We start from the raw sequence: 23,683 nt of genomic DNA, 5'->3' as shown, positions 1-23,683 counted from the left end.
TCTTAGAATAACTCAAGTTTCAAATGTGGCTGCACATTAAGTTCTGCGTTTACCTCTTGTCATGGTCATGGAGAGCTTTGAAGCAGTGTGAGCATTTCTAAAGAAAGGAGCCCCTTGGAAATGCAATTACAGTATTTACCAGTGAAATTGGAAATAAGGAATAGGAAAGAATCAGAGGGAAAGTGAAGATTTGTCACACAAGTGCTGCCATTTCCCTTGACCAAGCCCAAATCTGTTGAAGTGCTTAGCCCTCTGGTCTCATGATAAACTGTGATCCCTCATATTCATCAGGGACTTGATAGCTGGGAGTGGGCAACTCCAAATTAAAATCTCCCCTGTTTTGTTGGCCCGGAGATTCATTTCTGCTGTCACCCACTCCACATACTCCTCCCTTTGTTTGCTGATTATTAATTTTGGACTCATTAGTGATTTAATTTTTCAACTCCAAATGCAATCATTTCTAATGATTCATTCATGGAACGTTTTTCAATTTAAAGTCAGAGAGAGTTCAATCTCTACTGAGTTCTCTGAAATGAAGTGGCCTCTTGATGGTAGACAGCATATTTTGAAGGGGTTTGAAGTCTTTGTGTGGAATTTAGCTGCCGTGATAAAGCTCAGAGTTGCAGGATGATTGGGGGCTATATATATGCCGACTTAAATAAAATGTACAGGATTCGAGTCAGAAAACTCTTTTTGAGTGAACTATTCATGAAAATGGAAAATTACAGGATTTTTCTCACTCACATGAAATGTTGGGCTCTGGCAAGATGTCACTACAGCTGATCTTGGCAATAAGAGCTAGTGAAAGTAAACGAGGTGGCTGCTTTGGAAAGGAGGGCCTCTGGTTTGAAGGCTGTTTGTTTTGTGTAATGTTTCATACTGATGAAGCCACAAAAGCAGAAAAGTACTTCTTCAGGTTGTTAAAGTAAGGGTCCAAAGAAGCCAGAGAAACCAGCCTCTTTTCAGTTCTTAGATGATTCAGTTCTGTACAGAATGAGTTGCATGAAGGAACTAGATGTATTTTTAACACAATATATCCTATTCCCTTTTATATCTCCCAGAGCATCCATACCAGCACCTGGGCACCAAGTGAGTCTTCAATAATTGTTTGTCAAAATGGGTAAAGAGAACCATCTTTAAAAAAAAAAAAATCAGAGGATAATTGCTTTACAATGTTGTGTGGGTTTCTGCCAACAACAACATATGACAACGTGGATCAGCTATGTGTATACATATATTCCCTCTCCCTTCAACCTCCATCCCATCCACCCCGTATCCTACCCCTCTGTGTCACCAGAGAGTACTGAGCAGAGCTCCCTGTGCTGTACAGCAGGTTTCTACTACTATTTTACATACAGTACTATATATATATTTCAATGCTACTGTCTCAATTCATCCCACCCTCTCTTGCCCCAGCTGTGTCCAAAGTCCATAAAGAGAACCATTCTATTTGCTGCTTGTGACTTACAAAAAGAGCAAAACATATACAATGCTAACTATGCAATGGATGGTTCTAGATCAACCTCTAAAGAGATACCTTTATCCAGAGCACTGAACCCTAATTGAGGTGGTGGCTTCACTTACACTGACTCCTGGCTCCCTGAGATAAAGAGGAAGAAACGTGGATGAACATCACACAACCATTTTGTCCTTAAGGGGCCATCTCTTGACCACCCATGTTTGGCTGAGTAGACCTTCATCTCAGAATGGGCCATTCAGACTCTTCTGTTTCCTGATTTTTGAGATGTGGAATAGAAAGACATGGACACTGACAGTTCCATGGAAGAAAGGCTCACAAATGCCAATTGCAAAACTCGTTAGGGACTTCCCTGGTGATCCAGTGGCCAAGACTCCCCGCTCCTGATGCATGGGGCTTAAGTTCGATTTCTGGTCAGGGAACTAGATCCCACATGCCACAACTAAGAGCCCACATGCCATAACAAAGACCAGTGGCAGCCAAATAAATAAATACATAAATATTGAGAACAAGGACAAGTTGTTTGAGCTGTCCTTGGCTTTTTTATCTGTTCTTCTAATCCTGTGGGGTATTTTATATCTTCCAAAGAAGCTGACCATCCTTTTTGGGTGGCTTAAACAATAGACATTTATTGTCTCCCAGTTCTGGAGCCTGGAAGTCGAAGACTGAGGTGTCAGCAGGGTTGGTTTCTTCTGAGGCCTCTCTCCTTGACTTGTAGACGGCTGTCTTCTCCCTGTGTCTCCGTGTGGTCTTCCCTCTGTGTGTGTCTGTGCCCTGATCTCCTCTACAGGACACCAATCCCATGGGACCAGGGCCTAACCACAGCCTTATTTTATCTTTGTGACCCCTTTAAAGGCTTTATCTCCAAATACAGTCATATTCTGAGATATTGGAGGTTAGGACTTGGACATGTGGATTCTGCAGAGGGGACACAATTCAGTCCATAACTAATGTCCAGTGTGGATATGCCCGAGAGACAAAGCAACATTGAAAATTCCAATCATTAGCATGGCTGGGAAACTGGTATCCCTTGAGATTGGAGACCTATTCAGCATTTCCAATCCAAGTGTGCCTGCATTTTCTGCATTTTAATCGTGGCAACAGATGAATTACAGCCATGGGCATCGCTTGACGCTAGGTTACCATTTCCTGGGAGTTTAATGAGTGTGACTTCTTTCATATAACTATGAGGTTTGAATGTCAATTGTGACTCAGTCAAGTCTTCTTTTGAAATCATCTCTTAATTTTGAATTTTTCTTCCTCCAACTGCTATCAAAAGCAGATCTTTATGACCAACCCCAGGACCCTCCTAATAGCTTCCTGTACCACCCCTGGCCTCCAGTTTGCTCGGTTCTTGTTTACTGTACACACCAAGCTTAGATTTTTCTTCCCAAGAGACATTTTTCATTGTTTTTTCCATTTCTTGTAACCTTCAAAGGCGGCTCTCTCCAATTAATCCTACATTCCTAAAGTCATGCTAAGTGCATGCTTAAGACTTTAATTTCTATTACTACCAAAAATACCCCAAAAGCCTCTCTTCTGAATCCCTCTAGATCAAGTTCCTCAACTTTCTTCTCACACATTTCATACACATTTCCAAGCCCAAGTCCTTGCTTATATCACTCCATCTGGAATATCTCAAAAGGTCTAAGCTCTTAGGAGACTTACCATTCTTTAAAAGAAAACTTGTCAGAGAAAGACAAATATCCTAAGATATTGTTTATATGCAAAATCTAAAAAATGGTACAAGTGAACTTTTTTTACAAAACAGAAACAGAGTCACAGATGTAGAAAATAAACTTATGGTTACCAGTGGGGAATGGGGGAAGGGATAAATTAGGAGATTGGGATTAACATATACACATCACTATATATAAAATATATATATAGTATGAAGGAGAAATCAAAAGCTTTTCAGACAAGCAAAAGCTGAGAGAATTCTGCACCACCAAACCAGCTCTCCAACAAATACTAAAGGATATTCTCTAGACAGGAAACACAAAAATGGTGTATAAACTCGAACCCAAAACAATAAAGTAAATGGCAACGGGATCATACTTATTAGTAATTACCTTAAACGTAAATGGGTTGAATGCCCCAACCAAAAGACAAAGATTGGCTGAATGGATACAAAAACAAGACCCCTACATATGTTGTCTACAAGAGACCCACCTCAAAACAGGGGACACATACAGACTGAAAGTGAAGGGCTGGAAAAAGATTTTCCATGCAAATTGGGACCAAAAGAAAGCAGGAGTCACAATACTCGTATCAGATAAATTAGACTTTAAAACAAAGGCTGTGAAAAGAGACAAAGAAGGTCACTACATAATGATCAAAGGATCAATCCAAGAAGAAGATATAACAATTATAAATATATATCCACCCAACATGGGAGCACCGCAGTATGTAAGACAAATCCTAACAAGTATGAAAGGAGAAATTAACAATAACACAATAATAGTGGGAGACTTTAATACCCCACTCACACTTATGGATAGATCAACTAAACAGAAAATTAACAAGGAAAAAAAAAAAAAACATGTATGTATCTATAAAGTTCACTAAAGCAAAGCACAGTAAAATCAGGTATGGCAATAAAAGGCATTAAATTTATCAAATAAAAATAAATAAATAAAGTGCTGAAAAATTAAAGCTGTCAAAAAAAATAAAAAATAAAAATACAATAAAATTAAAAAAATATATACACATCACTATATATAAAATAGATAACTAATATGAACCTACTGTGAAGAAGGCTGAGTGCTGAAGAATTGATGCTTTTGAACTGTGGTGTTGGAGAAGACTCTTGAGAGTGCCTTGGACTGCAAGGAGATCCAACCAGTCCATTCTGAAGGAGATCGGCCCTGGGATTTCTTTGGAAGGAATGATGCTAAAGCTGAAACTCCAGTACTTCAGCCACCTCATGCGAAGAGTTGACTCATTGGAAAAGACTCTGATGCTGGGAGGGATTGGGGGCAGGAGGAGAAGGGGACGACAGAGGATGAGATGGCTGGATGGCATCACTGACTCGATGGACGTGAATCTGAGTGGACTCCGGGAGTTGGTGATGGACAGGGAGGCCTAGCGTGCTGTGATTCATGGGGTCGCAAAGAGTCGGACATGACTGAGCGACTGAACTGAATTGATGAACCTACTGTAGCACAGGCAACTCTATTCAATACTCTGTAATGAGCTATACGGGATAAGAATCCGAAAAACAGAGGATATATGTATATATAACTGGAGAAAGGCATGACAACCCACTCCAGTATTCTTGCCTGGAGAATTCCATGGACAGAGGAGACTGGTGGGCTACAGTCCATGGGGTCACAAAGAGTTGGACATGACTAAAGCGACTCAGCATGCACACACACATGCATGTGTACATATAACTGATTCACTTTGTTGTATACCTGAAACACAACATTGGAAATCAAGTATACTCCAATAAAAATTAAAAAAAAAAAAGAACACTTGTATTCAAATTATACTTCCTCATGTTTCCCCTGACCATTTTGTCTACAATGATGCCCCACCCACTGACATCCTATCACCTTGTTTTATTTTTCTTTATGATGCTATTATTGGCTGAATTATGTTTCCCTCAAAAATTCCTGCATTGAAGTCTTAACCTCCAGTACCTCTGGATGTAGCTGTGTTTGGGGATATGGACATTAGAGGAGTGATAAAGTCAAAATGAGGTCACTAGGGTGGGCCCTAGTCCAACGTGACTGATGTCCTTGTAAGAGGAAATCAGGACACAGACACAGAGGGAAGAGCCAATGAAGATACACGTAGAAGATGGCCATTTATAAGCCAAGGGGAGAAGCCGGGAACAAATTCTCCCTTCGTGGCTCTCAGAAGAAATCACCTCTGCAGACACCTTCATCTCAGACTTCCAGCCTCCACAACTGCGAGAAAATGTCTTTCTGTTGTTGCAGTCATCCAGTCTGCAATACTTTAAAATGGTGGCACAGTACTATCTATCGTTCTTAATCTGTTTCCCTCTCTTAGGGGCTTTCCAGGTGGTGCTAGTGATAAACATAAAGAACCCAGCTGCCAGTGCAGGAAACGTTAAGAGATGCAGGTTTGATCTCTGGGTCAGGAAGATCCCTTTAAGGAGGGCAAGGCAACCCACTCCAGTATTCTTGCCTGGAGAATCCCATGGACAGAGGAGCCTGGCAGGGTATGGTTCACTGGTTTGCAAAGAGTTGGACACAACTGAAGTGACTTAGCATACCCTCTACTAGAAAGTCAAGTTCAAAAGTGCAGAAACTTAGTTTTGTTCACTGCTGTATCTTCATTTTCTAGACCTTAGTGCCTGGCGGATTGTAGGTGTTCAAAGAAATGAAGTTTGGAGCCCTTTCCATATGTCCAGCTCTAGCCATCTCTGCCTAATTCTGGGGAAGTCCATTGGCCAGCAGATACCAACTACCCCTCCTCAAAACATAGCTTTTGTTGGTAATAAAGGTAGTACTTTGGTCTCTGTTTGCTTTATACTATTTCTTAATTGGTCTTAAAGCTGGGCAGGGAGGACAGGGTGCTAGGTTTCAGTACCCTTGCTCCCTAACATTCTGTAGCATCTTATAAACACAGGTACTTCGTGAACTTTTATCCCTATGTCCCCTTTACATGGTTCCGGACAACTTCCATGTGTATATTTTTATTTCTGGCTAAATTACCAGCTTCTAGAAGGCAGGGATTGTTCTCAGCATCTGCATGTGCCCTCTTATTACAGGAGCAGCTCAGTAAACCACTAATGACCGAATGACTAATGCACACACGGTGTGGAACCCTGGGAGAGTTATTAGTCCAGTCCCAACGACTCTCCTTCTCAGAAGGTTTTCTCACTTCTCACCTCTCATCTCTCCTCCACAATCAATGTACACGGCGTAGAGATGGACAGAGGTGAGTGTGTACCATGAGTCTCTGTCGTGGCCACAGACACTGGACCAGAGATGGATGCTGTCCCACCAGGGTAACTTCTTGGATTGAGACAGAGAGACTCATGCTGGCCTCTCACAGCTGCCAGACTTATTTTTGCCCATTTAGGTGACAGAAAGAGGGCAACTGAGGCCCACCTTGTGACACAGAAGGAAAGGTAGTCCACAGAGAAACTGAAGGTGCAGGCAGCCAGGCAGAGAGGCAGGGAGACTGGGAGCCACCTGGAGCCAACTTCCACTTCTGTCCATCATTTCCAGGACACACCCTTGTGTCTTTGTTACCAAGTTCTCCCTCTCTTGTCCCATCTTTACTTAAACTGGTTTGTTTCTGTTGTATGCAGAACAAAGCAAAACACACAAAGATAAAACAAAACCAACCAAAACCATTAACACATTCACTCCATGATAGTTTTTTGGGGTATAGGTATAATTCCCTTCAGAGAATGAGGAATAAAAATCTCTGAGCCCCTCCTGAACCTCTCAAATCATCCATTAAAGCCCATTGACTTCCAGGTAATTGAGAAGCCGCTGCCATGCATCAGTTATTGTACAGTGTTGGACAGTATTTCTTTGCAATTCTTTCCAAATAGAAGAAAGTACACCTGTGCTCCGAAGTCTACCAGGAACACTCAATGTTTTTAAATCTATCTTTTGCTAAATTGCCTCATAAATTCTGGCTAGTCTCAGGATCACCTTTCTCAACTCTGCCAGCTGAGCTCAACTCAGGTGGCTACCTGAAGAGTTCCAAGATGTTAAATTTGAAATGCTAAACAAAGATCTTTTATGGGAAGAAGGGTGTTCATTTTTCTCTTCGTGTTTACAGCTATGCTGTTCAAGTGAGGAAGGTGGTGGGGGGAATCCTTGTATGAAATTAAATCCAGATTGGACTGAAAGGACAAAATTGTTGGAATCACCTCCAAGGACTCCCACCCATCTTCATTTGCATCTTACTGATAACCAGTTAGGAGGTTGCTATAATAGAGCAGGTCAGAGGGAGGCGTGGACCAGGAGGTCTCACTTATCCCAGGAGACGGTGATAAGCGGTCAGTGAGGGCTCAGTGAGAACAAGAACCCGGGGGCAGAAAAGGAAGAGAGAGTTCACAGACACAAGAACATAATGAACCAAGCAAGGATAAATTTTGTAAAGAAAATAAAAGCAGGGTGATGGGACAGTGCCCTGTGGGCTACCTTAGTAGTAGTCACCTAGGACGCCTCTGAGGAATTAATAGGTAAACTGAGCCCTGGAATATATGGGAAGGAAAAAAATAACCCAGGTTAAGCAGCCCACTAGCAAAACGCCCTCTTGTGAACAAGACTGACCGACTTGAACCACAAGAAAGGTCAGTGTGGCTACAACAGAGTAAAACGAGGGGAAGAAGAGGTGGGGGAAGAGGACAGCACCTCAAGATCTCTGGTAATTTAAAAAGTCTTTTTTTGTGTGGGGTCTATATAGGATTTCTCTTTTTTAAAAAATTGGCATTTTAAAGAGAAGTTTTAGTTGGGCAGAAAAACAGAGCAGAAAGTACAGGGTTCCTATATTCCACATCTGCCCTCCTTGCATGGTTTTCCCTCTTATTAATATCTTTGCATTTGTGTGGTGCATTTGTTATAATTGGTGAACCAATACTGATACACTATTATTAACAGAAGTCTGAGGTTTATATTAGGATTCACTGTTTCATTAAAGGGGTCTTAGTCTAGGCATGGGGATGGGATCGGCATGTTCTGACTTACAATTTTGAAAGCATCTGGTTCACAAAATTGTTGATACTGGTTGTACTGTTTCTCCCCAAAATTCATATGTTGAAGCCGTAAGCCCCAGTCCATCGGAATGTGACTATACTTGGAAATTGGCTCTTCAGAGATAATAAAGGTAAAATGAGGTCACTGGAGTGGGTTTCAGTGCAATGTAACTTAGTGTTCTCGGGCTCTCCGGTGGCTCAGTGGTAAAGAACATGCTTGCCAGTGCAGGAGATGCACATTCGGTCCCTGTGTTGGGAAGATCCCTGGTGAAGGAAATGGCAACCTACTCCCATATTCTTGCCAGGAGAACCCCACGGACAGAGAAGCCTGTGGGGCTACAGTCGTGAAACTCTAAGTTGGACATGACTTAGTGACTAACCAACAACAATTAGGGTCCTTATAAGAAGACGAGATGATGACACTGATAAAAAGGGAAAACCACGTGAAGATGGGGGAGAAGTCGGCCATCTCCGAGCCAAGGAGAAAGACTGAAGAAGAAACAATCCTACTTAAACCTTGATCTTGGACTTCCAGCTTCCTGACCTGAGAGACCATAAATTTCTGACATTTAAGCTTCCCAGTCTGTGCAACTTTCCCTAAAAACCAATGCGGCTCTGAGGATCTGCCATAAGAAAACCGACTTGATTTCATTCAACCAAGTATTTTCCAACATTTAAAATCAGAGGACCCCCTTTCCATGAGAGACTATTGACACTCCACAGACTAGCAGTTTGTAGAGGATGCCCTGGGATGCCCTGAGCTAGAATATATGCTCCATGAGGGAGGGGACTTGGTTCTGGTCACTGCTGTGTCCCCAACCCCTGAAATAATGTTTGGAATTCATTAAATATTTGTTGAATAAGTGAACTACACACATGGCTTTATGCCGCTCCATGACACCAACTTCTTGTCCATCCTGTCCGTCTATTCCCAGTCCCTTTACAAATCTCAGTACCACTTTTCCTCAGGTAAAGGGAAGCATTACCTCATAGCCTTCCTTTATTTTCTAGGAACAATTCACAGGGAATGGGGGTCAACACCATCCAGAAGCAGTCCTATCTACACACCCATATCTTCCACAGTTTGGAAAAATGCCACACGCTCCCAGATGTTTCCTTCTCATTGAAATTTTATAATTTTCCTATTTGTATTTTCTCTGATGTTATTTTGAAAACACCTAAATAAAAGGAACAGCCATAAGAAAACATATTCACTTTTTCCCCCTCATCATTCTAACCAGGGAAGTCTCTAGGAACAGCTGGTTCACTAGGTGGTATGTACCAGGAACCTACATTCTCTGGAGAACTGTTTAATTGTCTACAGAGGGCTGGTATGCAGTGAGGTTCTCCAGTCACTGAGTCTACATGGGACTTCCTTCCCTGGTGGTCTACTGGTTAAGACTCTGTGCTCCCAACGCAGGGGGCCCCGGTTTGATCCCTGGTCAGAGAACTAGATCCCACATGTTGCAACTAAGAGTTCTCAGGAAGCAGTTAAAGACCTGGTACAGCCAAATAAATAAATAAAAAATAAATATTAAAGAAGGAAATCAAGACTACATAGTATCATGTGAAAGTGAAAAGTGGTCATCTTTGTTCTACATAGGTTTCAGTTCAGTTCAGTTCAGTCGCTCAGTCATGTCCGACTCTCTGCGACCCTATGAATCGCAGCACGCCAGGCCTCCCTGTCCATCACCAACTCCCGGAGTTCACTCAGACTCACGTCCATCGAGTCAGTGATGCCATCCAGCCATCTCACCCTCTGTCGTCCCCTTCTCCTCCTGCCCCCAATCCCTCCCAGCATCAGAGTCTTTTCCAATGAGTCAACTCTTCGCATGAGGTGGCCAAAGTACTGGAGTTTCAGCTTTAGCATCATTCCTTCCAAAGAACACCCAGGGCTGATCTCCTTCAGAATGGATTGGTTGGATCTCCTTGCAGTCCAAGGGACTCTCAAGAGTCTTCTCCAACACCACAGTTCAAAAGCATCAATTCTTCGGCACTCAGCTTTCTCCACAGTCCAACTCTCACATCCATACCTGACCACTGGAAAAACCATTGCCTTGACTAGATGGACCTTTGTTGGCAAAGTAATGTCTCTGCTTTTCAATATGCTATCTAGGTTGGTCATAACTTTTCTTCCAAGGATTAAGCATCTTTTAATTTCATGGCTGCAGTCACCATCTGCAGTGATTTTGGAGCCCAGAAAAATAAAGTCTGACACTGTTTCCACTGTTTCCCCATCTATTTCCCATGAAGTTTAAGAGTACCTTTATAAGATATTTGAGAATAACAGAAATATCTGTTCTGGGAATTAAACTAAACTATTACTATTGTAATAGTCTATGGTAGTAGACTCATTGACTCATTGGAAAAGACTCTGATGCTGGGAAAGATTGAAGGCAGGAGGAAAAGTGGATGGCAGAAGATGAGATGGTTGGATGGCATCACCGACTTGATGTACGTGAGTTTGAGTAAGCTCCAGGAGTTGGTGATGGACAGGGAGGCCTGGTGTGCTGCAGTCCATGGGGTTGCAAAGAGTCAGACATGACTGAGCAACTGAACAGATGGTAGTAGTAGGGCTTCCCTGGTAGCTCAGCTGGTAAAGAATCCTCCTGAAATGCAGGAGATCTCAGTTTGATCCCTGGGTTGGAAAGATCCCCTGGAGAAGAGACATGCTACCCATCCCAGTATTCTTGGGCCTCCCTGGTGGCTCAGATGAAAAAGAATCTGCCTACAAAGCAGGAGACCTGGGTTAGATCCCTGGGTTGGGAAGATTCCCCTGGAGGAGGGCATGGCAACACACTCCAGTATTCTTGTCTGGAGAATCCCCATGGAGAGAGGAGCCTGATGGGCTACAGTCCATGGGGTCACAAGGAGTCGGACACGACTAAGCGACTAAGCACACACATGGTAGTACTGTCTATAGTAGTACCTCTGGTACTGGGATTATTCTGAAAGAAGGAACAGAGGTTCACTCCAGTGACTGAAGCAAAAGGGTGTGTATAAAAACATCCATGCACTAGAGCAAAACCCATCAGAAAATAAGATGTTGTTTATGACTGGCTTCAATTTTCTAGTGTCCACGTTCTCTCTTAAGTCTCGCTTCTTGTTTTCTTGATTCTGTGCACGTGGGCTCAGTTCCCCTCTAGGTCCTAATTGATCATTCTTTTGTGTATTCTCAGATTCTGGACAGACCCAGTCTTCTTTGCTTAGTTCATTACTATAGTAACTTTGGGCAGAGTCCTTTGTATGAAGAAATCACAGGTTATTGGACAGGCTGCCCAGGACCATTTCACAGGGCCCTGCAGGTCTCTGACTCTATAGCAACAGAGACTCTGGGGCTGCCTGTGGGCCACATCACTGGTCCAGTCAGAGCCCAGGCTTCCAGAAGGAGTAACTGGAGGGCCTGTGACCATGACATTCACTTGAATCTCAGTTGCCATCTAAGTTCTGCTTTAAGGCTCACAGTCTGAAATGGTATAGTAGAGCTTGGCCCTAAAAGCTTAATATAACAATGATGATCTCTTTATTGGTTATTTTTATATCTACTAATTGTATTTCATTTATTTGCAAATTATATTTTCTCTGCCCATGAGCTAGTATATGTAAAACCCAAGCTTGTTAAAAAAAAAACTTCAGATGTACCTTGAGTGCAATTATCTTGACAGCAATTTCTCAATATTTATCTTAACTTGTAAACAGAAAGCCTGATAACAAATATAAAATATGACAGCAAATAGATGGTTAAAAATTGTCAAGTAAATGAGATTTTAAGATGCTGACATTGAAAACTGATGTCTCAGGGTGGGAAGGAGGCACAAGAGGGAGGGGATATATGGATACATAAAATGATTCACTTTGTTATACAGCAGAAACTAACACAACACTGTAAAGCAATGATACTCCAATTAAAAAAAAAAAAACAGAAAGAATTTTGGTCTAGATGAAAATTTCCTATTTCCCTTGCTACGTGGGTGAGACCATGAAGTTGGGTCACGTGATCTGAGGAAAATGAAAAGTTTCCAGCAACAGTATGTGTAACTCTCTGCCCTCCCAGCCCTTTTGACTGAAGAAGGACACATTTATTACTACACCTCAGACAAACGTCCTCCTCACAGCTTCCTGGCTTCATCTGAAGGTAGACAAAGAGTAAAGAGTCTGTCTCCTCAAAAACAAATTCTGAAGGTTCTAATGGTCATCTCAAAAAACTTAATTTATTTTCTAGCAACTTCTTAAAAATCCAAGGGCTATGTGGACCTCAGTGGAAAAAAAAAAAAAAAGATGTACAAGCCAAAGCATGGGGATAAAAAATGACAAGAACATTTAGCCATTTAAAAAACCCATACACGATAGTGCTTCTTAGATGTACAAACATCTTACATAAAATCTTCTTGCTTATTGGAAAAGAAAGAGGTGCCAAACCTGAGAAATGGCAGCTTCCCCCAAAATGCGTGAACAGGGAGGAAAGTCGGTTTATTTCTCACTGTCTTTGGGAATCCTGTTTTCACTGGGAAAAGACTGCCCCGTTTTTCTTTTCACTACATACTTAGCAGCTCTGCAGCCAGATTTCTTTCTGAGGAAGGAGGAAGGCTGGTGAGAAGCACTGAACGAGTTTTCCAGCCACTTGGCTGGCACGATGCATTTTAAAATGGGTCATATCACTTTGCATTTCCTAAGAACCCCAAATCATTCCAAAAGGAAGATCAAGGTAGAGCTAACGTGTTTTTTTTTCCTCCCCAAAGGATAACAAGTAGTTGTTTTACATTTTAATCTTGTTCTTTGATAGCTGAACTTTGATCTTAGATGTCCACCTTAAAATTTTTTAAAAACACATGATATAAACTAGGAGTCACATTTTTGTCTCCTTTTCTGCTGGCAAGCATTTTTCTATTTCCCTTAGTTTGGGTGACAGCATATGCCAACTACTAGGCTTCCTTCCTATTTCCTGGTTTTCAGAAGCCTTGTTGATGGACTGCATCTTTAAGCTTCAGTATTGTCTTAAGGGATATAGGGTTGTTGACTGGCAAAAAAAAAGAGAAGCGCCCTCTGCTGGCTGTGTGCTCTCTCTGCAGAAATAAACATCTCAATATCCATTTAGAGGCTGGATTGATTCTTTCATGTCCCAGCCCTGCCAGGAAAGTCTCTCTTACAATGGAGGTAAGGAGGGTCCATGAACCTGAGACCTCGGACAGCTCAACAGGCAAATCATCGACCTGATTTCTCTGAGGATGCTCCATGAAGTTTTACATGCAAAACCTGAGATTCTGGACAGAGTTAAATTTCAACATTTATAACTCTGGAAGGGACAGATGGCAGACCTACCCTGAAATAGCTTTTCTGGAAGAGTAACACATGGTAAATTGCATTAATTGTAATAATTGCTTTTTATGCCTTGATAAAAACTGGCAAAGACCTTCAAAGATCTTTTAATTGTGGCAAATTAATACAGCTCCCCTTAGCAGTGACAGGGCTACAGTGCTCTGGCTTTGGCTTTTGTTTAGAACCTACAGGATTAAAAAGAGCATAGGAACCACTGACTCCGGAAATAGCCACAGCTGAAGTCCTGGATATGCACAAGCTAGAGAAGTAGCTAGTCCCATTGGGAGCTAGACAGTAGGTATTTCTTACAGGTACATATTTGGTTAATTTCATAGTAACGGCACATAAGGATTTAGAAAAGCACCTCCCTCACCACATACTGTGGGTGAAGGTTATGTGTGTATCAGAGCTTCCTTCCTTTCAAACAGAACAGAATAGATGAGGGCAAGCTCTCCTACAACGTTTCTATATTTTTCTTCTATTAACGAACCATGTAACTCAAGAAGAGCTTCTATTACTTAACAAAAGCTTTGCATTTTTTCCTTTTCTCTTTCTTCTATGAAGATTTTATGTCTTTACTTCATTGTCCCTCCTTTAAGTACTCTAAGTCAAACTTTGGCTTTGTGTGTGGAATTTGTCTACAACTGTGGGTTTTTCCTCTTAGTTTAAGCCTCTAGGAATATTTATGTTTTTTTAATCTTCATTCACTCAATGAGTGCAAGAAATCTTTATGGAAAAAGGACCACATTTCAGGCATCTAACAATGTGGGGCATTTGAATGGCATGTGAGAGACAAAGATGACTTATAGGTGAATGAGCCCTTTTGCAATATCTCATTTAATCCTCATGGCAAGCCTGTGAGATTATATGAACAATAACAATAATATAAACAGTATTCTTCCCATGAGAAACCAGGGAATCTAGACAAATGAAGTAATTTTCTCAAGGTCACACATTTCTTAAGTGGCAGAGCTAAAACCTGATACTAGGCAGTCCACCTCCAGAGCCCAAAGGACTAAGACAAAGATGATGTAGGTGAGCAAATTGGTTAAAAAAAGCACACAATTTTAGTTCAAGATGGTAAGAGCCCTGCTATATACATGCAGATGTTTTAGGGCAGGGGTCAGCATACTTTTCCTGCCAAGTGCCAGAGAGTGAGTACTTAGGCTTTGTGGGCCATACAGTCCCTGTTGCAATGACTCAATTTTACCATCACAACAAGAAAGCGGCCACTGACAATATGCAAACAAAGGCTGTATTCTAAAAAAACTTTATTTATAAAAAACAGGTGACAGGCTGGATTTGACCCACAGGACTATAGTTTGCCATGTCTGTGCTCTGTATGAGGGGATTATGAAAAATCAGGCATCAACTCTGTCTACAAGAGGTAGACATCTCAAGTAAGTCTTGGCTATCGGGCAACAAAGAAAAATGGCATGTGAAGCAGACAAAAACATGTTTGACAATGAGGAAGATCTGATAGAAAGTGAATACTTGGGAAAGATGTGAAATTGTGTCAAGACGTATAAGACGGTGGCAGAAAAGAAGCCTGGAAAGAAGGATTTGTATCTGTGTTAATGAAGAGTTTACTGTGAAATAACTGCTTTCTAAGTGTGGTTTATTTATTTCTTGGTGGGTTTTTGCTTTCCTGTGTGAAGAACTTGTTTCTCTCCCCCTGATACAACTTTGATATTTTCCATCTTAATTTGTAGCATGGAACATCTTCATTTGCAATTTTCTCAGCAAAACAGGAAAAAGAAAAATCATAGAGGGTCTACTGTCTACATGGAGATAAACATAGTCAAAGAAACATGGTGTTCTAGAGATGCTGGGCTTAGACATTCTAGGAGAATACTCAGAAGATGAGGACAAATTTTTGTCTTTTGTAAAACCCCGTGGGTGTAATTTTGCCATTAGTCAAGATGGATGTTTCAATGTTGAGACATGAGAAATCGTTGAAACACCAACGGCATAACAAGAAAGCTGCTGGGAAACGAAGTGGATTCCATTCCTTTTCTTGGGCTGTAAGTCAACAAAAGTTGCTTATGACAGCTTGCTGATGAAACATGATTTATAATGTTCACAGACACTTGTCCAAGTTATTAAGTTTATTAGAATTACTGCATAGGTCTGAAAGCTGTTGAGGATGAAGTTGGATTCTCAGCTCTAAAAATCAAATGATCTTCCCAGAAGTGTATCTTGGATAGTTTCTCATGATAGTTGAGTCCCTTTCTGGGAGAGAAAAGGGGGGCTGGAAGATAGATCAGTTTCCCTTGAAGCATGGGTATGTCCTCTCTATGCAATCAGGGAATTCCCTTGATTTTAAGATTCCCCATCTGGGGGAAAAAAAGTTTCAAATGAATCACTGAGTTAATTAGATAATATTCCTAAGTCAGGTGCTTGGTCAAGATGCAAGTTTTCTCAAAAGAGGAAAAGAAAAAGAGTTACATTTACCTTAAGTTCCTACCCACATCTAAGGAATAAAAGGGGACAAAAGAGAGTGATTAGTGTGTTTTAAGCTCCACTTCACCACACTCACCTAAGAGTAGGGTGGCGAGACTGTGCCCTGCACTTAAGCCCAGAGGTGCTTCACCTGAAACCCCATGATTAGAATGACGTGGTGGGGCTCAGTGGACGTGTATCTGGTTCCTACCCCTGAAGGGTGGAAAGCAGGATGGTTAGCTGAAGAAAGGATGGCTGAGCTGGGGATCACCCTGCCTAGGAGTATCTGCAAGAGCAAAGGATCCCACGAGGGTCTCCTGGAATTGGAGAAGGATCATGTGGGAGAAAGCCAACAAGTGATGGTCTTAGTCTAGTCTAAGATGGCTACATGGCCAGTGAAGGGACGTCAGCACAGAGAGGCTGGAGGTGAATGCAGACTCACAGAAGTGGAGGAAGGTGCCATTAGGGACCAGTGGGAAGAGGGGTTCATCTTCCCTCATTAAGGAAACGTAGATAGGGTAGCTCCGAAGATGTCTCCGTAGAAGCAGCTACAAGAAGGAGAAAGTGTTCGACCCTTGCCAGACCCAGAAAGCCTGAAGCCAACACTGAGAGCCCCAGACATGGAAGGATATCCATGCCCACCTTCCACTTTCAATCTGTAGGCTTCTCTCCCCTCTGCTCCAATGGCGGCAGTGTCAGAACCTGCCTATGGCAACTTGTGGAGGACGAGATGGCAGAGTAAGGAAACACGTTTACATACGAAACTTTTTCAGTAAAACCATGAGCCAGTGGAGGTCCAATGGATGACTACTGTTTCCAGAATGCTTTCACACTGCTTAATAAACTTTCAAAAAGAAATACATTTGCTGGCACTTAGTAAAATGACAGATTGAGAGCTTTCACAGACAGATCTTTATTATAATCGGGATTCCCCAGTCTAGCCTCGCTATCTAATCTGTTATGTCACACATCTTTGGGTGTCCTTACTCTAGGGCTTCCCGGGTGGCTCAGTGGTAAAAGAATCCGCCCCCCAATGCAGGAGATGCAGGTTTGATCCCTACATATGGAAGATCCCCTGGAGGAGGAAATGGCAACCCACTGCAGTATTCTTACCTGGGAAATCCCATGGACAGAGGAACCTGGTGGGCTACAGTCCGTGGGGTCACAAAGAGTTGGACATGGCTGAGTACACATAGCCATGTCTTCTGTACTAGAAGCTGAGTCGGTTAGGAGGACTCTGAAGAAAAATTCTACCTCCTCCCCTTCCCCTATCATCTTCTCATAGCTTCAATATAAGGTTACTTCACTGGCGTAAATCCACAAAGCCCAGAATTAGCAAGTGCTGGAATCAAGGTGTTGTCCCCACAGTGTCCTAGTCGTTCAACAATATTTCATCCATAATAAGACAAGACATTTCAGCAACCCACTCATTTTTGGTCATGCTCATTTTGGCAAATTCTGCTATAAAGTGAAGATACTCTGCCAAAGAGGTAACTTCCTAGACCGTCAAAAAATTTCAACCCTCTTACTCCTTTTACGGCACACTATTTATGGCTTAAATTCCCCCACACATAAAAATATTAAAAGGAAGAGACACTCATGTAGAAAACAAACATATGGTTATCAAGGGGCAAAGGAGATGAGGGATAAATTGGGAGACTGGAACTGATATATACATACTATTAATACTATATATAAAATGGATAAATCGTAAGGACCTGCTGTATAGCACATGGAGCTCCATTCGATCCTCTGTAATGACCAATATGGGAAAAGAATCTAAAAAAGAGTGGATACGTGTATGTGTATAACTGATTCATTTTGCTGTACTGCGGAAATGAACACAACATCATACATCAACTATACTCCAATAATTATTTTTTTAAAGAGAAAGAGAGACTCAGGTGCAGGCTCAATAACCCAACAAAAGTGAAGCTGCTGTACCATCTCTTTATTTAACACCCACGTGTGTATTAAAGAGGCAGTCAGTGCCTGGACGGTGGATTAGGGCTCCATATGAGTTCTCGACCTTTCGTAGAGATAAAGCTATCATATAAATGCTGACTCAATCGCTGGACTTAACCAGATGTATCATCCACCAGTGGCCAACGTTAGCATTAGGCAGAGAAGAGGAGAACAATTCAATGCGATCTAATGTCATCTAATTCATAATAGAGGATCAGGACACGCACCTCCTGATGTGCAAACTTTATTTTACCCCGGCTGGCTACGCAGTGCCGCTATGAAGACTCACCCCACCTTCCGCCATTATGGAGATGCCCACAGAGAAGGTGTGTGGTTACATGCCAACAGGCAAGGCAGAGCATTTACCTTTCTGGTTTGTGAAATTCACAGTGATGCTGTGTATGGAAACAACAGCAGCAATGGGTTCCAAAGTGAGTCGAATGTACAGAATGCTTCTGTTGACTTCTGACGAATTCTGTGTCTGTAGACAAGCTAAGGCCACCAATGATAAATGAGCAGAGTTCTGAGGTGAACGCGGGTTGATATTTTCGTTTACGTTAATGAGTAGGAAAAGGGTGAAACAAAGAAGACATCTGTTGGGATTTCACTCATTTGTCAGTGACATGAATGACTTCCTTGCGGAGTCAGGTAATAATTTTTGAATATGAGAATACTGTCTCCACTTTTTGTGGTATTCTTGGTATAGTAGCTACAAATATAACCAACTTTTAAAGTCCATCTGCATGGTTAACATTTTCTCCTTCATTTAATCTTAAGTGTAGAAAACTAAGAGAACAATAAATCAAGCTCAGACTGGCTGTATTTGTCAGTTTCTGTGGTGCAAACCTTAGCATGTAATCCTCAAATGTTAATCACTAAACTGGGAACTTCCTTGGTGGCCCAGGGCCTAAGACTCTGTGCTCCCAATGAAGAGAGCCTGGGTTCAATCCCTGTTCAGGGAATTAGACCTCACAGGCCACAACTAGGAGTTCACATGCTACAGCTAAGACCCGGCATAGCCAAATAAATAAACATTAAAAAAAATTCACTAAGCTGGAAGCTTGAGGGCAAATCTTATATGTTATGCTAAATGCTGTGCCCCCAGGACTTGTATGATTCATGATGCCTGGTAGATGCTCAGGAGATACTTAAAGAATGAGTAAGTCTCTCTACCTGATTGTGAAATAAATAGAAAATAAATCTGTTCACCTTTTGGGAGTTACCTCATAAAAATCCCTTGTTTCACTGAGTTTCTTGTTACTGTTTATTCCAAATTTATGACTGTATACATTACAATACAGTATATAATATATATATTTATGTATTATATATTGTAAAATACACAATGCATATTATATATAAATTATATATGAACAAATATTATATATAACATATATTATATATATTTATATCACATATGATTAGATACATAATCATTATATCAATATCATAATTATATCATATATTATAAAATACAATTATACTATATATTATAACACTGTGATATAATTATTAAAGCGATATGTATTTATACATATGTGTATATGATTTATATTTATAATTAATAATATATTCTATAATACATATTATACATATGTATTACATTATATATGATACATATATTATAACAAATAATTATATATTATAGCACGCCTATTATATACATGTATGTGGAAGTGAGAAATAGATTTAAGGGACTAGATCTGATAGAGTGCCTGATGAACTATGGACAGAGGGTCGTGACATTGTACAGGAGACAGGGATCAAAACCATCCCCATGGAAAAGAAATGCAAAAAAGCAAAATGGCTGTCTGAAGAGGCCTTACAAATAGCTGTGAAAAGAAGAGAAGTGAAAAGCAAAGGAGAAAAGGAAAGATGTAAGCATCTGAATGCAGAGTTCCAAAGGATAGCAAGGAGAGAAAAGAAAGCCTTCCTCAGTGATCAATGCAAAGAAATAGAGGAAAACAACAGAATGGGAAAGATTAGAGATGTCTTCAAGAAAATTAGAGATACCAAGGGAACATTTCATGCAAAGATGGGCTCGATGAAAGACAGAAATGGCATGGACCTAACAGAAGCAGAAGATATTAAGAAGAGGTGGCAAGAATACACAGAAGCACTGTACAAAAAACATCTTCATGACCCAGATAATAACCATGGTGTGATCACTCACCTAGAGCCAGACATCCTGGAATGTGAAGTCAAGTGGGCCTTAGAAAGCATCACTATGAACAAAACTAGTGGAGGTGATGGAATTCCAGTTGAGCTATTTCAAATCCTGAAAGATGATGCTGTGAAAGTGCTGCACTCAATATGCCAGCAAATTTGGAAAACTCAGCAGTGGCCAGAGGACTGGAAGAGGTCAGTTTCCATTCCAATCCCAAAGAAAGGCAATGCCAAAAAAGGCTCAAACTACCACACAATTGCACTCATCTCACATGCTAGTAAAGTAATGCTCAAAATTCTCCAAGCCAGGCTTCAGCAAAACATGAACAATGAACTTCCAGATGTTCAAGCTGGTTTTAGAAAAGGCAGAAGAACCAGAGATCAAATTGCCAACATCTTCTGGATCATCAAAAAAGCAAGAGAGTTCCAGAAAAACATCTATTTCTGCTTTATTGACTATGCCAAGGCCTTTGACTGTGTGGATCACAATAAACTGTGGAAAATTCTGAAAGAGATGGGAATACCAGACCACCTGACCTGCCTCTTGAGAAACCTGTATGCAGGTCAGGAAGCAACAGTTAGAACTGGACATGGAACAACAGACTGGTTCCAATTAGGAAAAGGGGTACGTCAAGCCTGTATATTGTCACCCTGCTTATTTAACTTACATGCAGAGTACATCATGAGAAACGCTGGGCTAGATGAAGCACAAGCTGGAATCAAGATTGCTGGGAGAAATATCAATAACCTCAGATATGCAGATAACACCACCCTTATGGCAGAAAGTGAAGAGGAACTAAAAAGCCTCTTGATGAAAGTGAAAGTGGAGAGTGAAAAAGTTGGCTTAAAGCTCAACATTCAGAAAATGAAGATCATGGCATCTGGTCCCATCACTTCATGGGAAATAGATGGGTAAACAGTGGAAACAGTGGCAGACTTTATTTTGGGGGGCTCCAAAATCACTGCAGATGGTGATTGCAGCCATGAAATTAAAAGACGCTTATTCCTTGGAAGAAAAGTTATGACCAACCTAGATAGCATATTGAAAAGCAGAGATACTACCTTCCCAACACAGGTCCGTCTAGTCAAGGCTATGGTTTTTCCTGTGGTCATGTATGGATGTGAGAGCTGGAATGTGAAGAAAGCTGAGCACTGAAGAATTGATGCTTTTGAACTGTGATGTTGGAAAAGACTCTTGAGAGTCCCTTGGACTGCAAGGAGATCCAACCAGTCCACCCTAAAGGAGATCAGTCCTGGGTGTTCATTGGAAGGACTGATGCTAAAGCTGAAACTCCAATACTTTGGCCACCTCATGCAAAGAGTTGACTCACTGGAAAAGACCCTGATGCTGGGAGGGATTGGGGGCAGGAGGAGAAGGGGACAACAGAGGATGAGATGGCTGGATGGCATCACCGATTCGATAGACATGAGTCTGAGTGAACTCCGGGAGCTGGTGATGGACAGGGAGGCCTGGCGTGCTGGGATTCATGGAGTCGCAAAGAGTTGGACACGACTGAGTGATTGAACTGAACTGATGTATATATATATGAATATATACAGACATATAAAATACATATTTGTCTATATGTGCGTATACATATAAACAAGGTTTTAAATAATGTTGAAAGTGAGGAAGTTATTTCTTAGTGGTCGGTTAATTTTTTAAAAATTAGATTTTGAACTTCTCTGTATTGCTTGAGTTTATTTCCATTTTATACACTTTTTTATAGAGAAACATAGTTGTTATGAAGATGAAGGAAGGTGAGGAGAAGAGTAGGAGGAGGGTCAATTGGAAGGGAGGAAGAAAGTCTGACCCAGGGTGGATTACTCCAGGGAATAGCCTGCAGTAAGAGGGTCTTAGCCCGAAAAGAAAGGAAGAAACAGAAAGGGGGGTGCATGAGGGAGTAGCTAGAGATGAGCTGAGGACCAGAGATCCTAGTTACACAGACCTTGCAGGCTGCTTCAGGGACTGAGCCCTTTATCCAACTTTGAAGCAGAGAAATACAATAGAATTTCTATAATAAAAAGACCACTCCTTGAAAAATAAAAATAAAGGACAGAGTAAAAAGAAAAAAAAAAAGATCACTTCTTTAAAAATTTACCCAGGTGACTGCTGTTAGTTACTGACGCTTAGTGATAGGAATATAATCACTGTGAGTAAACTTAATTTAAAACGCAACAAAAACAAAAAGACTACTCCATATAAAACAGATAACTAATTGGAACCTACTGTATAGCCAGGGAACTCAGCACTCTGTAATGAGCTCTACGGGAACAGAATCTAAAAAAGGGTAGATATATGCATATGTATAACTGATTCCCTTTACTGTACAGCAGAAAGTAACACAACATATATTCCAATTAAAATTATTACTCCAATAAAAATAACAGAAGATTAAAACAAAAACAAACCCTGCCCCCCTCCACCGCCAAGAAGAACACATCAGAGTTTTCACCTGAAACAAGGTGAATTTCTTCTCTCTTACTCAACTCATCTATATAGTCAGCATTTCCACCCCAGCTGGCATCTGGGGCCCCAAAATGCATTCTGGGTTTTGCTTTTAGCTCTATCCCAATCAGGAGATTCTACAGACATAATCAATTGTACGTTTTCCTGCACAACATGAAAATCGGGCTTTGATTAGTTATAAAAGTTGAGTTCGTCCTTTAAGACAGGCAGAGAGAGAGGCGGGGAGAGAAGGAGGGAGGGAGAGAGGAGTGGAAAGAAGACAGAATTGCAAAACAAAGCAGAGCTGAATGAAGCACAAATGGAGCTGAAGGCAGGAAAAAAGAAAGAGGAAAAGAAAAAAAAAAAGGACAGAGGGACGGGCAGGAGGGTGGAGGAAGAAAAGAAACAAAATAAGATTTAAAGAATCAATACCAGCCGAGAAGGGTGGATCCCTTCAGGCCCTTGCCTGCTGTAATTACTTAGCTCAATGGGCTGGGGCACCAGGCCTAGACCCCTGAAGGGCTTGGATCAGACCCAGCACTGTGACCAATTAGCTTCACCCCATTCCCTGCTCTGCCTCAGACACTTTTCACCACCTCAGGTCTTGTACTTCAGTTTTTCAGCTTTTCACACCTCAGATTATTTCTCTATAAAACGGGAGCAGCAATATTTTTTTGATATTTTTTTTTTTCTGGCTCACAGATTGCTTTAAAAAATCTGCATAACTTACTTGACGGAAGCCACAGTGTCAATACTGAAAACAGAATTCTCAATTCAGAGCTCACGTTTTTGCTTAGGCCCAGTCTGTCACTAAACAAAGGTTCCCTAAGGGTCAACTTGTGTGTTCAAAACTCTATTCAAAGCGGTGAAGGAGAACAAGCAGGTATTAAAAAGAATCCCTTCTCATCAAAATTCACAACTTCTGGTCTTCGAATGACAGTGTTAAGAAAATGAAAAGGCAAGCCACAGACTGGAGAAAATATCTATATCTAAAAATATAAGGAATAAAAATATAAAATATAAAAAAAATCTTTTACAAGATGAACAACCCCATTTTAAAAAAGGAGCTAAAGATATCAACAGACACTTCACAAGCAGAGATATATGCATGGCCAGTAAGCATATGAAATGATGCTCAACATCATTAGTCATCATCCACAATGAGATTTCACTACACACC

This window comes from Bos indicus x Bos taurus, chromosome 13 (assembly GCF_003369695.1).
Source record: "Bos indicus x Bos taurus breed Angus x Brahman F1 hybrid chromosome 13, Bos_hybrid_MaternalHap_v2.0, whole genome shotgun sequence".
NCBI classification, from domain to species: domain Eukaryota; kingdom Metazoa; phylum Chordata; class Mammalia; order Artiodactyla; family Bovidae; genus Bos; species Bos indicus x Bos taurus.
This window is presented reverse-complemented; position numbering follows the sequence as displayed.